Genomic DNA, 13,280 nt, shown 5'->3' with positions numbered 1-13,280 from the left:
TTAAATGGCAAAATTTCTTGTAATTCACAATCATATGTACAAAAAAAGATAAATAGATCTTTATTGAACGTTCTCATAGTGTAATTTTAAATATTGTTTTCAATAGAAGAATTGTAAAGGAAGTAAAGCAACGTCTTAATTAAAGTTTATTGGAAATAAGCGTAAAAACTGTTTGCTGACAATTGAGCTATATACTTACATGTATACACAAATTTTGTATTAGTAAAAAATTGGTAAATTTTCTCTTCTAACCGTACTCGAGCGGCGTTTGATACGGCGCGTGAGAGCAACACCACGCATGCCGAGCGGCACTATAAATCAATCTGTTACCATTGTGCTACATTCAATACAGAATATTACCTTTCTGCCATTGCTACCACCGCCGGTCTACTACCGCGGTCTTACGTGGTAAACGCGGGCGACTTTGATGTAATTTTAACTGCTAATGATTGTTAACACTTTCAATAGAGTATTTGATTGTAAAGATACACGCTACACATTCTAGTTTTTATTTATCCTCTTTGTAAATATGTCTGTAATTATTTATCAATTGACGATTGAAAGATCACCATTAGAAATTGAGCAAATTTCAGTTCGAAATACAAAAACTATTAAACTCGTTGCATATCATTTTTTTATCGTAAATAATCGAGTCATGGTCAATAATTACGTCGCCAGAATTTCGTTTTAATTAAATTAAATTGATAAAATGTGTGCATGTGATTAACGAAAATTTAAATGTCACCAATGTATCCGAATCGACAGACAGCCGACATAAAAATAAAAATATCATAAGCGGAATACACGAGAAGCTTTTTACTTTTAAAAAGGCTCTATCTTAATCCTTATTAAGCCTCATCGTCGGAAGGGCGAGGCTTCGAGGCTATTGAGACCAAAGAGGTGTTATTTTGAATCCATCAGGGATTACTTTATTTTATATTTTTTGGCCGAGATACTTTGGTTTCGTAACACTGGGAGTTCGGCAGCGTACCGCTAAGGCATTAAGGAGATTATAATGGCGTAGGTCATTTAACAATGCATCGTAATATATTTCTAATAAAACAATGTGAATTGAAACAACAAATTAGGTGTAATGTTTATAGATACCATCTACTAATTAATATCGGTATAAAATCTACTTCGCCGTAACTCAGTCTCTTGACTAGCACGGAAGTCAAAAAATTTAATCACTAAAAAATGTAATCTCTTCGATGTCATAAAACGGCTTACTGTGTATCTTTAAAATTACGGGTTACTGATGTAAAAACGTGAAATTAATAATAAATAAAAAAAACATTTAAACAATTGTTATAATTTATGGTAATAGTATTAAATACAATGTTTTTTAAATAAAATTAATGGAAACATTGTTTTCAAATTAACGATATAAATTAGTATTTAATTTGGACTAAAGACTTCAATGCGTTTCATCACAAGTTGGACGAATATCGCTGAATAAGTAAGACTAAAAATTGTTTTGTATTTATAAAGTACTTTCGAAAATATTAACATATTTAAAATTCCTACGCTTTTATTTTAAATTCACCTTTATTCGTTAAAAGTATTCTAGCCCTGAAAGTTTTCTTTCAGTAGCAGATAAACTTCTGTAAATCTTTAGATATTTATATCGCAGTTATATATCGAATAACACATGATAATGCTTTAATTATGTTTATGAATGTTTTAAATATAATTTATTCTGTTAACACATATTGCAAATAATTTTATTGGCTAAGTAACATGTTATTTTTTTTTTTGTAAACTATTGTTAAACTTCCAAATAGTATAGAAGCGGCGTTCGTAAAGAAAATTTCGATCAGCAGTTGTTAGAAGTGGCTTTTACAAATTTGAGCCGTGTAATGACAGCATGGGAGAATTATTGTAAACTGTCAATGGTTGTGTCTTTCTTTGTGAGGAATACATCATTAATGCGTATAAAAAAATTGTCAAAGTGCTCGCAGAGCACCCCAGAGAGTTGTTACATAATAGGGATGTCAACACTCGAGTCAATAGGTTTTCGAGTGTAAATAATAGTTGCATCGCAATATTACAGCTCGCATCTCTAGACGTTTTGTCGGCGCTATTGAACCCGATTGTTAGTTTCAATTTATTGATTTTGTGACGCTATTTTCACACATAAAAGAGCTCGAAATTATATGTTCTTTGCATGAATTCAGGATTATAAAAAGTTTTAAATTCTAAAATATGTTCTTTGTTGTTATTTTATCCTAAGGATTTTTTTTTTTCAGTTTTTAAACAATCTATAATTCCGTAATTAATTTTATATGAAAAAAAGTAATCAATAATTTACTAAATAAAATACAACTATTTTATTAAAAAAATAAAAATGGTATTATACAGGTAGCTAATTTTGAAACTTTCCCAGCGAAAAAATTCGTATTTAATTAAATATATTTCAATGTGAACGAACCAACGTTATAAATATTAAAAATTAAAACATTTTTCAAATATATAGTATTTGCACCTTTTTATAAGCAACAAATTTATGTTAAAAATATATTTAATGTAGTAAAGACATGATAAAAAGTTTTCTCATTATATTAATGTCAAAAAATATTTAAATATAATTTTATTATATTTTTCTTTTCGTAATCATTATTGTACGTAAATAAATTATACTTTCTACGTATTATCAATAACGATTAAAATTAACATCTGAACATGAAATTAAAATTATAATTGAATTAATAATATTTCAATGCTAAATTTATTATTAAAATTTTAGTGTCTTAGGACATAACTTTTAATTCTGTTATATTTAAAAAAATAATTAATTTTCCGTGGAATATTCCAGAAAAGATTTTAACATATTTTACTATCACAAAAAAGGATGATACATATTGTTAAGCGTTGAAGAATGACAAGAGCCTGCGACACGGTCATCTATTGTAGTCAAAGTATCGGTTACCGCAAAAATATTCACCGACAACAATAACTACTGAGATCTCTATTTAACCAAATTATAAAATTACGAACACAACCGCTCCGTACACAATAAAGTATTCTTATGGCTATTTCAAGAAGTTTCTATGCCTGCTTTGTTTGTGACAATTTTTTTTACATTCTTTCAATTAAATTAACATTCTTTTGCCGTCAAACTTTTGAAAATTAGTAAACGTTGTTACAGCTTGAAATTAATAAATGCTTATATATATAATATATACAATTATCTTACAGTTTGTAACAATTTTATTTAGATTAAATTATGTCAGAATTTCTGTTTTCAATTTTGAAATCAATTTTTTAATTTTTTCATATAGTTTAATTGTGAAAATTATATTTATAAACTTAAAGAAACTATATTATTCTTTATTAATATTCTACGAAATAAACTTGGATCGGTCGAAGTATTATTATTAAAAATAAAACTTACAGTTATTCTAGAGCTTTTATATCATATTCTTATCTAGTAAAGAAGAGAAAGAAATATAGTCTATTGCCATGTATAGTCCAGTGGAAAAAAAAAACTAACAGCATGTTACCATATTAACAATAAAAACCGACAAAAGGACGAGATTCATGTTTACTATTGCAAATTATAGACAACAATAGATTTGATAATTCAACAATATAAAAAGCCCGCAACGGGCGTTCTGGTAATACAAAATATCATGTTACAGTAGGGCGGCCTGTTCTTGTATTGTAAAACCAATTATTAACTGTGTTTAATTTTTTTAAACATGGTATAGTGATACATAACATTGTTTAAATCAATTTTAATAATATTTTTAACGTGAAGAATCAATTTTAATAAATAGATTCCTTGAATTCCTGACAGCTACGAGTAGTAGATTTAAAATATATAATAATATTTTACCATTGCTTTCAATATATCATTATTTAAAGTTTACATTGAGTAATTACATAAATGTAAAATATTTTCGTAATACAGTGATAGAAGAGTTTTAATAAATAAATATATATATTTTATTGTTGACGCACTATACAATTATGGATTCATTTTTGGTGGTGATCCCAGTTTAAAATTGGCAATCCAAATTCACTATAGTAAGGTTATTGAACCTACCTAATACGATGTGCGTCGGCATGAAGCGAACGTTGCAACTCACAAACTGTCCGCACCACAAAAAATACACAAACTTATTGGGTTCACAGTCCGTCGGAGCGGTTAACCTAGCTATCAACCGGAATTCTTTAATTCGTCAAGTTTCTAAGTAACCGAATGGTCAGTGTAGCGCGTAATCATCGAATGCCCTAAGTATTGGGTGGGAGCGTTCGGAAGCTCCGAAGCGTTCTCGATATCACGGCTCGGTTGCGACTGGCCGAGCCATCTGATTCCAAGTCAGCCGTGTGAGCATCGCAGGGGCGGGGCCTGTAGGGGCCCTAACTCACCCTGGGGTGGGTGCCGCACACAGCCGCAGGCACACATCCAAACGCCGTATACACGCCCACATTCGAACGGCGCGCGATGCTCGCAGAAGCACGCTGCATGACTTCCCGAGCCGAATGTTTTTTGAATTTCGAACGCTAAGTACGTTTTTGTTTTTCTTTTTTTTTATAGCATTTCGGTGATATTTCTTGTTTTTTTTTTACATGTACACACGGTTTATGTTGTTTTTTTTTCTGTGATTTTAAACTGTCACAAAATTAATGGAAGAAGTTATTATGGATATTATTATTTATTATCAAGTTTTCGTTAACGTTAAGTTGATTTATCTTTTTTGGGCCGCGAAAACATTCAAAACATGCTAAGCAAGATTGATATAGGAGATCAACATGCCTTGAATAACACTTCTATTATGAATTATGCTTAATTTATTATATATCAACATATAAATTGATATGAATTAATGCTGGCGAATGAATAGACGATTTACAGTAGGAAAAAAATGTAAAATATGCAATAAAACAGTATCTATCAAGTTTTTACCCACCTTCTTCTCGATAGAATCAGCATTCCGAAACTAAATTTATATTGTACCAATGTCATGACTTTTCGAAAGTGCTTAGCAAAGTCTGTTCGAAAGAAAAGGTTTTGTTTCATTAAAGTTTCTTGGGAAAATTTGTATGAAAATCAACATCTACACTACAAATGATGGGTCTGTAATAAAATCGTAAACTTATTTAAATTTACGCAATTAACAAATACTTTTGAAGTAAAAAATTGTCAAAACGTAAGATATTTTATGTATGCTAGTTGTTAATACTTGAAAATATACTTTTATTCTTCTGATATTTCCAGCCTTTTCCACCTATTATTAATTACTGTAAGTTTAAGATTGTAGATTTTTGTACTACTGTCCTTTACTGGTTTTGCAATCGAGCTGGATATTTATCCGGATTCACAAATCCTTCACAAGGTTACTTTGGACGTATTGCCTTAATGAAAAAAATGTATAAATTTATCACATTAATCTATTAATTTTAAACAATGCGTAATTTATTGTTTTTATCAGCTGAAAAACTGAAAAAAAAGTGATTTAATTTTCACTCCATATCTTTAAGGATACATTGAAATATTATTTTAATTGCTGTTCGTTAGAAATTCCTAAGGTATTACTTTATAATTTAACGGCATACTCACACTTAATATTCCTAATAAATATATAATAAATTTTGCAATTTCTCGTACTGCACATGAACCTTCTGGTACTGTCGTAACATATCTCAGAATATTTGCATATTATAGATATACTATTAAATGTCGGTAAATTCTCTAATTGAAACTTGTTATTCATAACCTGATGTTGATTAAACAAGTTATGTATTACTTTAGTTGATTTTGAAAATTTACTTTTAATATTATAGTTTTGTTATGGTAGCGTAAAAGTTGTTGTAATTCGTATTTTATCTGTAACATTATGTTAGGTCTGTGATGTGTCATAAACCGCGCCAAGGTTTTATTGCAATACGCGGTAACGTTCACGACTCTAGGTATTGTAACGTTTGACTGTAACAGATAAAAGTAAAATTTTTACATTTATGACAAATAGATAAAATAAGCAATAAAATTATAATTGGTTAAGGGTTTAAATTTTAATTAAATTAAGCATTTTTGCTCTTATTTAGCTGCTAAAGGTAATGACAAAGTCTGATCTGATTACAATTGTTTATTATACAGTATATTTACTATCAATTAATGTATAGTACACCTTATCCAAAGATCAAGGGTTTCAAAAATTATCAATAATGTAATAGTACTAGCATTATTACATATTAAAAATAATCATATTTTAAAATATGTCCCTGCAGACTTTGTACTGCTTTAAGTCATTGGCCAGTCGTATTGCAATAGAAAAAAAATCATGTGACATATTTCAGAGTGATCACTTTATAATATGGCAATAATTGCAAATGCTTTAAAGATTCAGTAGCGAATGAAAATATTTAGCGAAACTGGTCTTAACTGTAGGACACACTCATATTGGATAAAGTCTTTGACAAAATAATATTGAACATATATATAGAATATATCAATATGTCAGAGTGTATTTGTATTGTCGGCTTATTAATTAAAAATAAAAAATAAGAGTTACAAATATCGATTCAACTCGATATCGAGTCAAGAAACTACGCGGGATTATAATTGTATTAACAACGTTGACATTAAATACAATACCTGAATTAAAATACTTAAAAATTAAGTTAAATTATGGATATGGGCAAAAATAGAGTCAGCAAGTCTGCTTGTAGTGGCCTTAGGAGTTCGTTGTATGATAGTTAATTCAGAAGAGCCTGTCATGATATATCTACTCAATAATATTGTTAAAAATAAGTATAATGAAATAATTAAAAAAATATTCTAATAATTAAATTTGTGCGTAATGTTAATTGACCTTATATTAATTTAAAAACTTGTATGTAGTTTATTAACCAGTGAAGTAAGAAACAAGTTAAGTCAAGAATTCGTTGCTCCAAAAATGCAACATAAACAAACAAAGTCACATCGGACAAATCGTCACGAGCTCGTTCACACAATTAATTGACATCAGCGAGCATAATCATATCGCCCGCCAAAATGTAATAACCTAAAATCAACAAAAACGTTTACGCGCGTTACGTCGCAACAATGGCGGACACGCGGCGATGTTCACGCCGCTCGCGCTGAACGACTTAGCCCTAATTTATCCGAGCCTAATTTCACGCTTGCTTTTAGTTATTGTGAGATTTTGCGATACCATGTCACGGTATTCGTCTCGCCGAGTTATAGCTTGGACTCGATTGAGACGTCATGTTTTTTTTTTCGAATAAACGCAGCGTCATCGGCACACGCGTTTTGAAAATGCAAAGTATCTATTTTTTACTTAAAACATTAGATATTTTTATAGAATTTAATCAAAGTTTTCGTATTTTAATGCATAATTTGGAGGTAAATTAATCCGAGCGTTATAAATCCACTCTTGACAATGCCAGCGGTCGATATTCGAAGAAATATAATGGAACATTTTCTCGTGTAAAGAAAGTGTTTGTCTAAGAACAATATGGAACACCGCAGCGGGACATCTAGATACGCGGGGCCAGAGTATTTTCTTAAGATCGTTTTTTTTTATATTTGCACTCATGCCTTGGTTGAATGGCATTGGATCCTTAATTTACGCATCGATAGATTTATTCTGTAGTTTCGCATTTGTAAGGGATTGTTCTTGGACCGTTTCGTAACATTGCATTTTCTCGGTTCCATTGTGCAAACATTTTTATTTAGACTTTAAAGAAGTGCATTGTGCTTGAGTCATTATGTTGTATAATACTAACAGCGTTCAATTCTTTCTGCCTATTAAAATTTTCTAGTTTTTTTTGGTAAAAGTGTTATAATACGTGGACTTTTATTATGAAATATTCGACTTTAGTTAATATTTAAGAGTTACGATATATATTTTGACAAAACAATTAAAAAAATAACATTAAAAATGTATAATTTCTAGCCATTTAACATATATACCATAATTATGCTTAAATGTATTGTTATATATATATAACATATTATTCCTTTTGCAAAAAGTCAAACTTTTTAAGACGGGGCTGTGTAAAATTTTGTAGTTCTATCATTATCTGACGTGTTTACTTAAAAACAAAAGATAGTTTTAAGTAATATACTCTTAAACTTTTGTTAAAAACTATTACTGTCTGGAAATTTTTGATAGGCAGATAGAGTTAAATTCTGTTAGTATTGATCTTCATAATGAATATAAGACAAAATACCAATTATTATAAATTATAATTATGCATAAACGAAACGCAAATTCTCGACGTAGATAAACCATCACACACGTCTAAAGTGTACGTAACCTTTCAGAAGCGAATATTTTCGCGAACACCACAGTATCATGCCCCTAGACTGCAGCTGCGTCGCCTTACACGCATCACTGGCGCCTCACAGCATCCCGCGCTCTAAGCAACGAAAGCTTTGTGCGTGCCGATAGATTGGACGGCGCAAGCCATAAGAGAGAGCGATTTACTGCAATTAAACGCTCTTTCATACTCCGTAATAAACAGTAATAGTTTACACGTTAGTATATTGAACAATTTATCCGTGCTCTTTGACGTAAGTCAGGTCTAAATTTCTTTCGCTAAATGTTTTATTGGCTACACTATTGTAACGGACACCTTTAAGCTCAAAATTGTAATTGTATTCTGGTTTAAATATAGCTGTAACTAGCAAATTTATCGGGCTAAGACGATACATTTTGAATATCAAACTTATTTGAAAAATGTTGTGCACAAGATTTTGTAATTTAAATGGAATTATAGGAGCATCGCTTTGTCATTGTGGCGATTTTCATAGTAGGCATATGTCTTGCAATGTACGTTTATCGGCTGATATGATGATCACAAATAAACTATAGGAAAAATAAACCTTTCATGTACTATAATAGGTTCAGTAAGTTTCACCGCACATCTTAGACGTTCTAAAATGAAAAGTATATTATTAAATAAATAGTATTATAGCATTCAAGAATTTTTAGTTGGTCGTATAGAATTTGGTTTGTTGACTCATTTACTTGATTAATATTATAATGTATACGGCAAAAAATTTTGAATTCAATTTAAAAAAATGCAACTGGTTAATATCCCGAGTACGTTGTAACTTACTAATACAAAAATAAATGTAGATTCAAAAACGCATGTAATTGTCTTGAATTTATAGCAATGCCATTCAATATTATTTATAGAAAAAAAATACCAAAATACACAGTCATCTTATAAATTAGACCCTGAAATCGTATTAAAAAAGGATGAGAATCCCTTTCACCGATAGGTTACAGATTAGATCGGGCCGCGGCCAATTTGACGCGCGCTGTCTTCCGCAAACCGCGCGCTTTTTATGTTTTTTTTTATACTACGTCACCTCGCAGCAACATTTTTACGCAGAAAATAAAAAAAATCGATTTTTTTTTCGAAATTAGAATTATGGAACATTGCTAATAGTTTTTTTGTAACAACTCCTGAACCTCCCTTTGTGACTGCTATCAATGATCTGTTCTTAACCTATGAACCTTGTAAGTATATAACAAATATAAAATATTTTCCCCACATACGTATTTAAAATCTGTACAATTTATTAATTATATGTATAGGTTTTACTTATATCTAATAGTCATATCAAAATTTGTGTAATATATTTAAAATTATGACAAAATAATTATGTGATTATTGACTGTTCGATAAGATATATTGTAATATAAGGTATAGCCAGTGAAAGTACTGCTACACGAAATCGAAAACACCAAAAAACAGAAACAGTAACATATGTATGAAATCAATACACATCAAAGGCAAAGGCATCTGAACCATTGAGCCAATTGTGCGTCGTAATAACATACAGGTTTATAGCCTATAAAAAGCTTTAAACTTTTTACACTTATTTCCAATTACCATATGTAATTTGGCTAAAATATGATTATATTAATTTATTTTTTTCTATTGGAAAGTGGCAGGACAATATCTTCTGACAATACAAAGTCAGCAGGAACAGATAATATTTTGTTATTTGGTAATCAATGAATTTTCAAAACGCTTTTTCTTATAATCATTACCGTATTTATTTTTTCTGAAACATTGATTTTTGGATAGCATATATAATCTATTAATTATTAGCAAATTATATATACATTCACCCTTATAAAGCTCCACCACTTATAACATAACCTGTATATTATTTCGTTTCGTTCTTTTAATTTAGTCACTTTAAAGTTTCGTATTATTTGATCAAGACCGCCAGACAACTCGTTGTGGTGATGTTTGGTGGAGACCTATGCCATGCAGCGGGATTCTATAGGCCGGTGTGATGACGACGACTGTTTATATGCGCATCGCCCCTTCCATGTCCTTTAGGTTATTCAAACGCCGCAAAACAAAAACAATGGATTATTATTTTCCGAATATAATGATATGTACCCTTTGCCGCCTCCAGCAATGAATTCATAAACAAAGAATTCTGAATGTATAATCGTGTTGCATTTGTAATCATTTTCGAAGGGGAACACCGGCTGCTACAAAAACACTAATGGACGATCGTTTCCAGTTAAATATCTATATAAAAAACTAAATGACAACACGTTTACGTTTTACCTTCATTAATACCACGAATAAAATTATAACACAGAAAATACTTCTTTTTTAATTTTTCTTTGACATCTTTATTAAAAATAAATAATGGTTCGAAATTATTTCGAAAATTATGAAACCATAAAAATAACGTGATTTTAATACCAAGTTTATAAGGATGGCTAAAACATTAGAACCATGCTTGCATAGCTTTTATCTAGTACTTCCAAAATTTTTTCTTCTAAAATAACAGGTTTTTTCCCTGAGATCATGCGTCAGTGCTGTTTTTTAAACAAAAAACAAGTAACGAATATATGTATAAATCAATCTTAAAATTCTAAACTAAATATAAAAATTTCTTAAAATATGTATGTATTATACTTTGATTCAAGTACAATAAATAAAAATAATAGTATTTAATACAACAGTAAAAAGCAACATAATTTGTTGGCAAAATAAAAAAAATACTTACAGTAAAACATATCAGTAACGATAGCAATAATATTACAGTAATAGCAACAGTTCACTTAAAATTAATAAAAGTTACCGACATAAAATAAACGTACGCAATAAGTGATCTAAAATTTAATTTACTTTAAGTGATCAGAGTCTTCAAACTATGAAATTCATTGTAAAACTGAGAATAGAATAGTTACGAGTAATTCGTGAATAAAGTTTTTTTTTTAATTTTAATGATGATGTTTCAAAATATAGATAACATAAATACACATAGAAAAACATATTTATTACATAAAATAATTAAGTTATAATTAATTATATAATGCTCATTAATTACATAATATACAATAAACAGATAATGATATAGAATAATATAAAAAAACCTATAATGGATAAAACACGTCTAGATTAAAATATTATGTTATAAACTAAACTATAAAATGTTGTCATAACATAACACAAAAATAATTGTAGCATTTATTTACAGTTTGTTTCATTACCACGTAACATTTAATTGTTTATCTGTAATATAGCATTTTAAAAAATCGATACTTTGTTCATACATTTATAAATGAATTATTTTCCTTTTTTGAAATTTAGTAACTATGTTTTAATGTGATTTATTAAGTAGGAAATCATGTACTTGTACGAGATCTCCTTACCTAACCGAATATAAAAATCGAACAGTTACCGATACTAAAACAACACAATGCATCATAATTTCCCCCGCCAATGTGTACAATGTTCCCGCGCACGCATATCTTCCGTCTCTTTCGTGTCCATTTGTTACCCTATAATCTCCGTCGCGTTTCCGTCGGGGCGTGTTCAGCTTCGTGATTGGTGGAGGGGAGAATGGCGTTTGGCGCCGTCGGCAACCTCCCGTCGGCATTTTCCCGACGCGTGGCGTTCGAAAATCGAAAATTGTGCCGATGGTTCCATGATGTTAATCATGGAAAATTGTGTGTTGTGATATTTAAAATGTTTCAATATTACCATAATTATTATCGAGTTGCATAAAATTGCGTACAGTCTACGTCCAGTGTATAATACAGCAATAATCGTAGTATAGTGATAAGTGAAGAAATTCTTTAGTAATTATTTAGTTTAAAATCAAGTTTATTCATTTCAAATAAGATTTAAACCAATGACAGGGAAGAATATTAATATTTTAAATAAATACAGTAACTAAAAATCTTCTTTAAATGATTTAATCAAAATATACAGAAAATAATGTGGTTTTTCTTTTTCTTATCCTAATATAAGCATTGGGATTTTTGGTGTTATAAAATAAATGCTTATTTTGATTCCACAGAAGTATCTTAACGAAATATGTAGTTTTTTAATCCAAATATCTATTTTTAATAGTGTATTCCTACCATTTTGTTGATAAAATATTTTAATAACACGTTTTAATGTAAAAATATCTACTTACACGGGTGCAATTGCATATTTTAGGTCATACTTTCTATACTTTCATATAGGTAGGCTTCATGCTAAGTTTTCCTCTAGAAAAATAATGAAAGCATGGTGCTATTGGAAAATTCTGGATGTTGATAATGCATTAGAGAACTCACAATTACTATTAAATTCTATTACATTATTCGAATAAATTATTCGTATTTATGTATCCTTTACCTAGATTTTTTTATTCAGCTTTGAAGAAGGATTATTAAAAGCTTTTTTTTTAATATCATCGATTATATTAATGTTAAACGAATTGATCATTCTATTAAAATTATAAACAAGTGAGAGATGTTTCTAGAGACATCGATAAGTCGGCAATGGCGTGAAGGTAGTTTTTTTTTAACAAAAGCTCAGTGAGATGAGCTTTTGTTAAAAGTACTACAGTTTCGGCCACAGGCTAGACATTTTAGCGTACCTGGAACTGGCAGCAACGCTTATGTACGTAATCAAAAAAGATACACATCTTTACAGAGTAATAATATCCTTTCGTTCAAATAAAATAAAATATCTTTGCGATATTATACCATAACGAGAAGATCTTTAAAGTCGTTTAGGCAGACGATAGCTATTCGATGCAGGAGGCTTGAGAAAAGAATTGTGTCAATTCCTTTTTTTTGTTTTATAAACCACTTCGATGGTCGGTGGTCCACGTTCCAGTCTTGAGTTCCAAGAGGCTTTCCGTTCTATGTGCTGTGTGGCCGCCCTTTACCACTCAAAGTTCTAAATCCACAAGATATTAATATAATTACAATCAGAATTACGTTTTAGTCGTAAGTACTTTACAAATGAGGTGTGATCATTGAGATCATTGCACGTGTCAATTCATCTCT

General features: G+C 29.9%; 1 protein-coding gene across 2 annotated transcripts in view; it reads right to left on the bottom strand.

The window, feature by feature from the left end:
• The window catches only part of toy (twin of eyeless), an 88,429-nt gene extending 84,146 nt beyond the window's left edge, over positions 1-4,283 (bottom strand). For both annotated transcript variants that reach the window (XM_068766843.1, XM_068766844.1), the window contains exon 1: positions 4,049-4,283. The gene's annotated coding sequence lies outside the window, so the exon portion shown is untranslated. The remainder of the gene's footprint in view (positions 1-4,048) is intronic.
• Between the last annotated feature and the right edge of the window lie 8,997 nt (positions 4,284-13,280).

This window comes from Battus philenor, unplaced genomic scaffold (genome assembly GCF_028537555.1).
Source record: "Battus philenor isolate CCGP_79_NKW_IND1 unplaced genomic scaffold, ilBatPhil1.0.hap1 SCAF_22, whole genome shotgun sequence".
Taxonomy (NCBI): domain Eukaryota; kingdom Metazoa; phylum Arthropoda; class Insecta; order Lepidoptera; family Papilionidae; genus Battus; species Battus philenor.
This window is presented reverse-complemented; position numbering and strand designations above follow the sequence as displayed.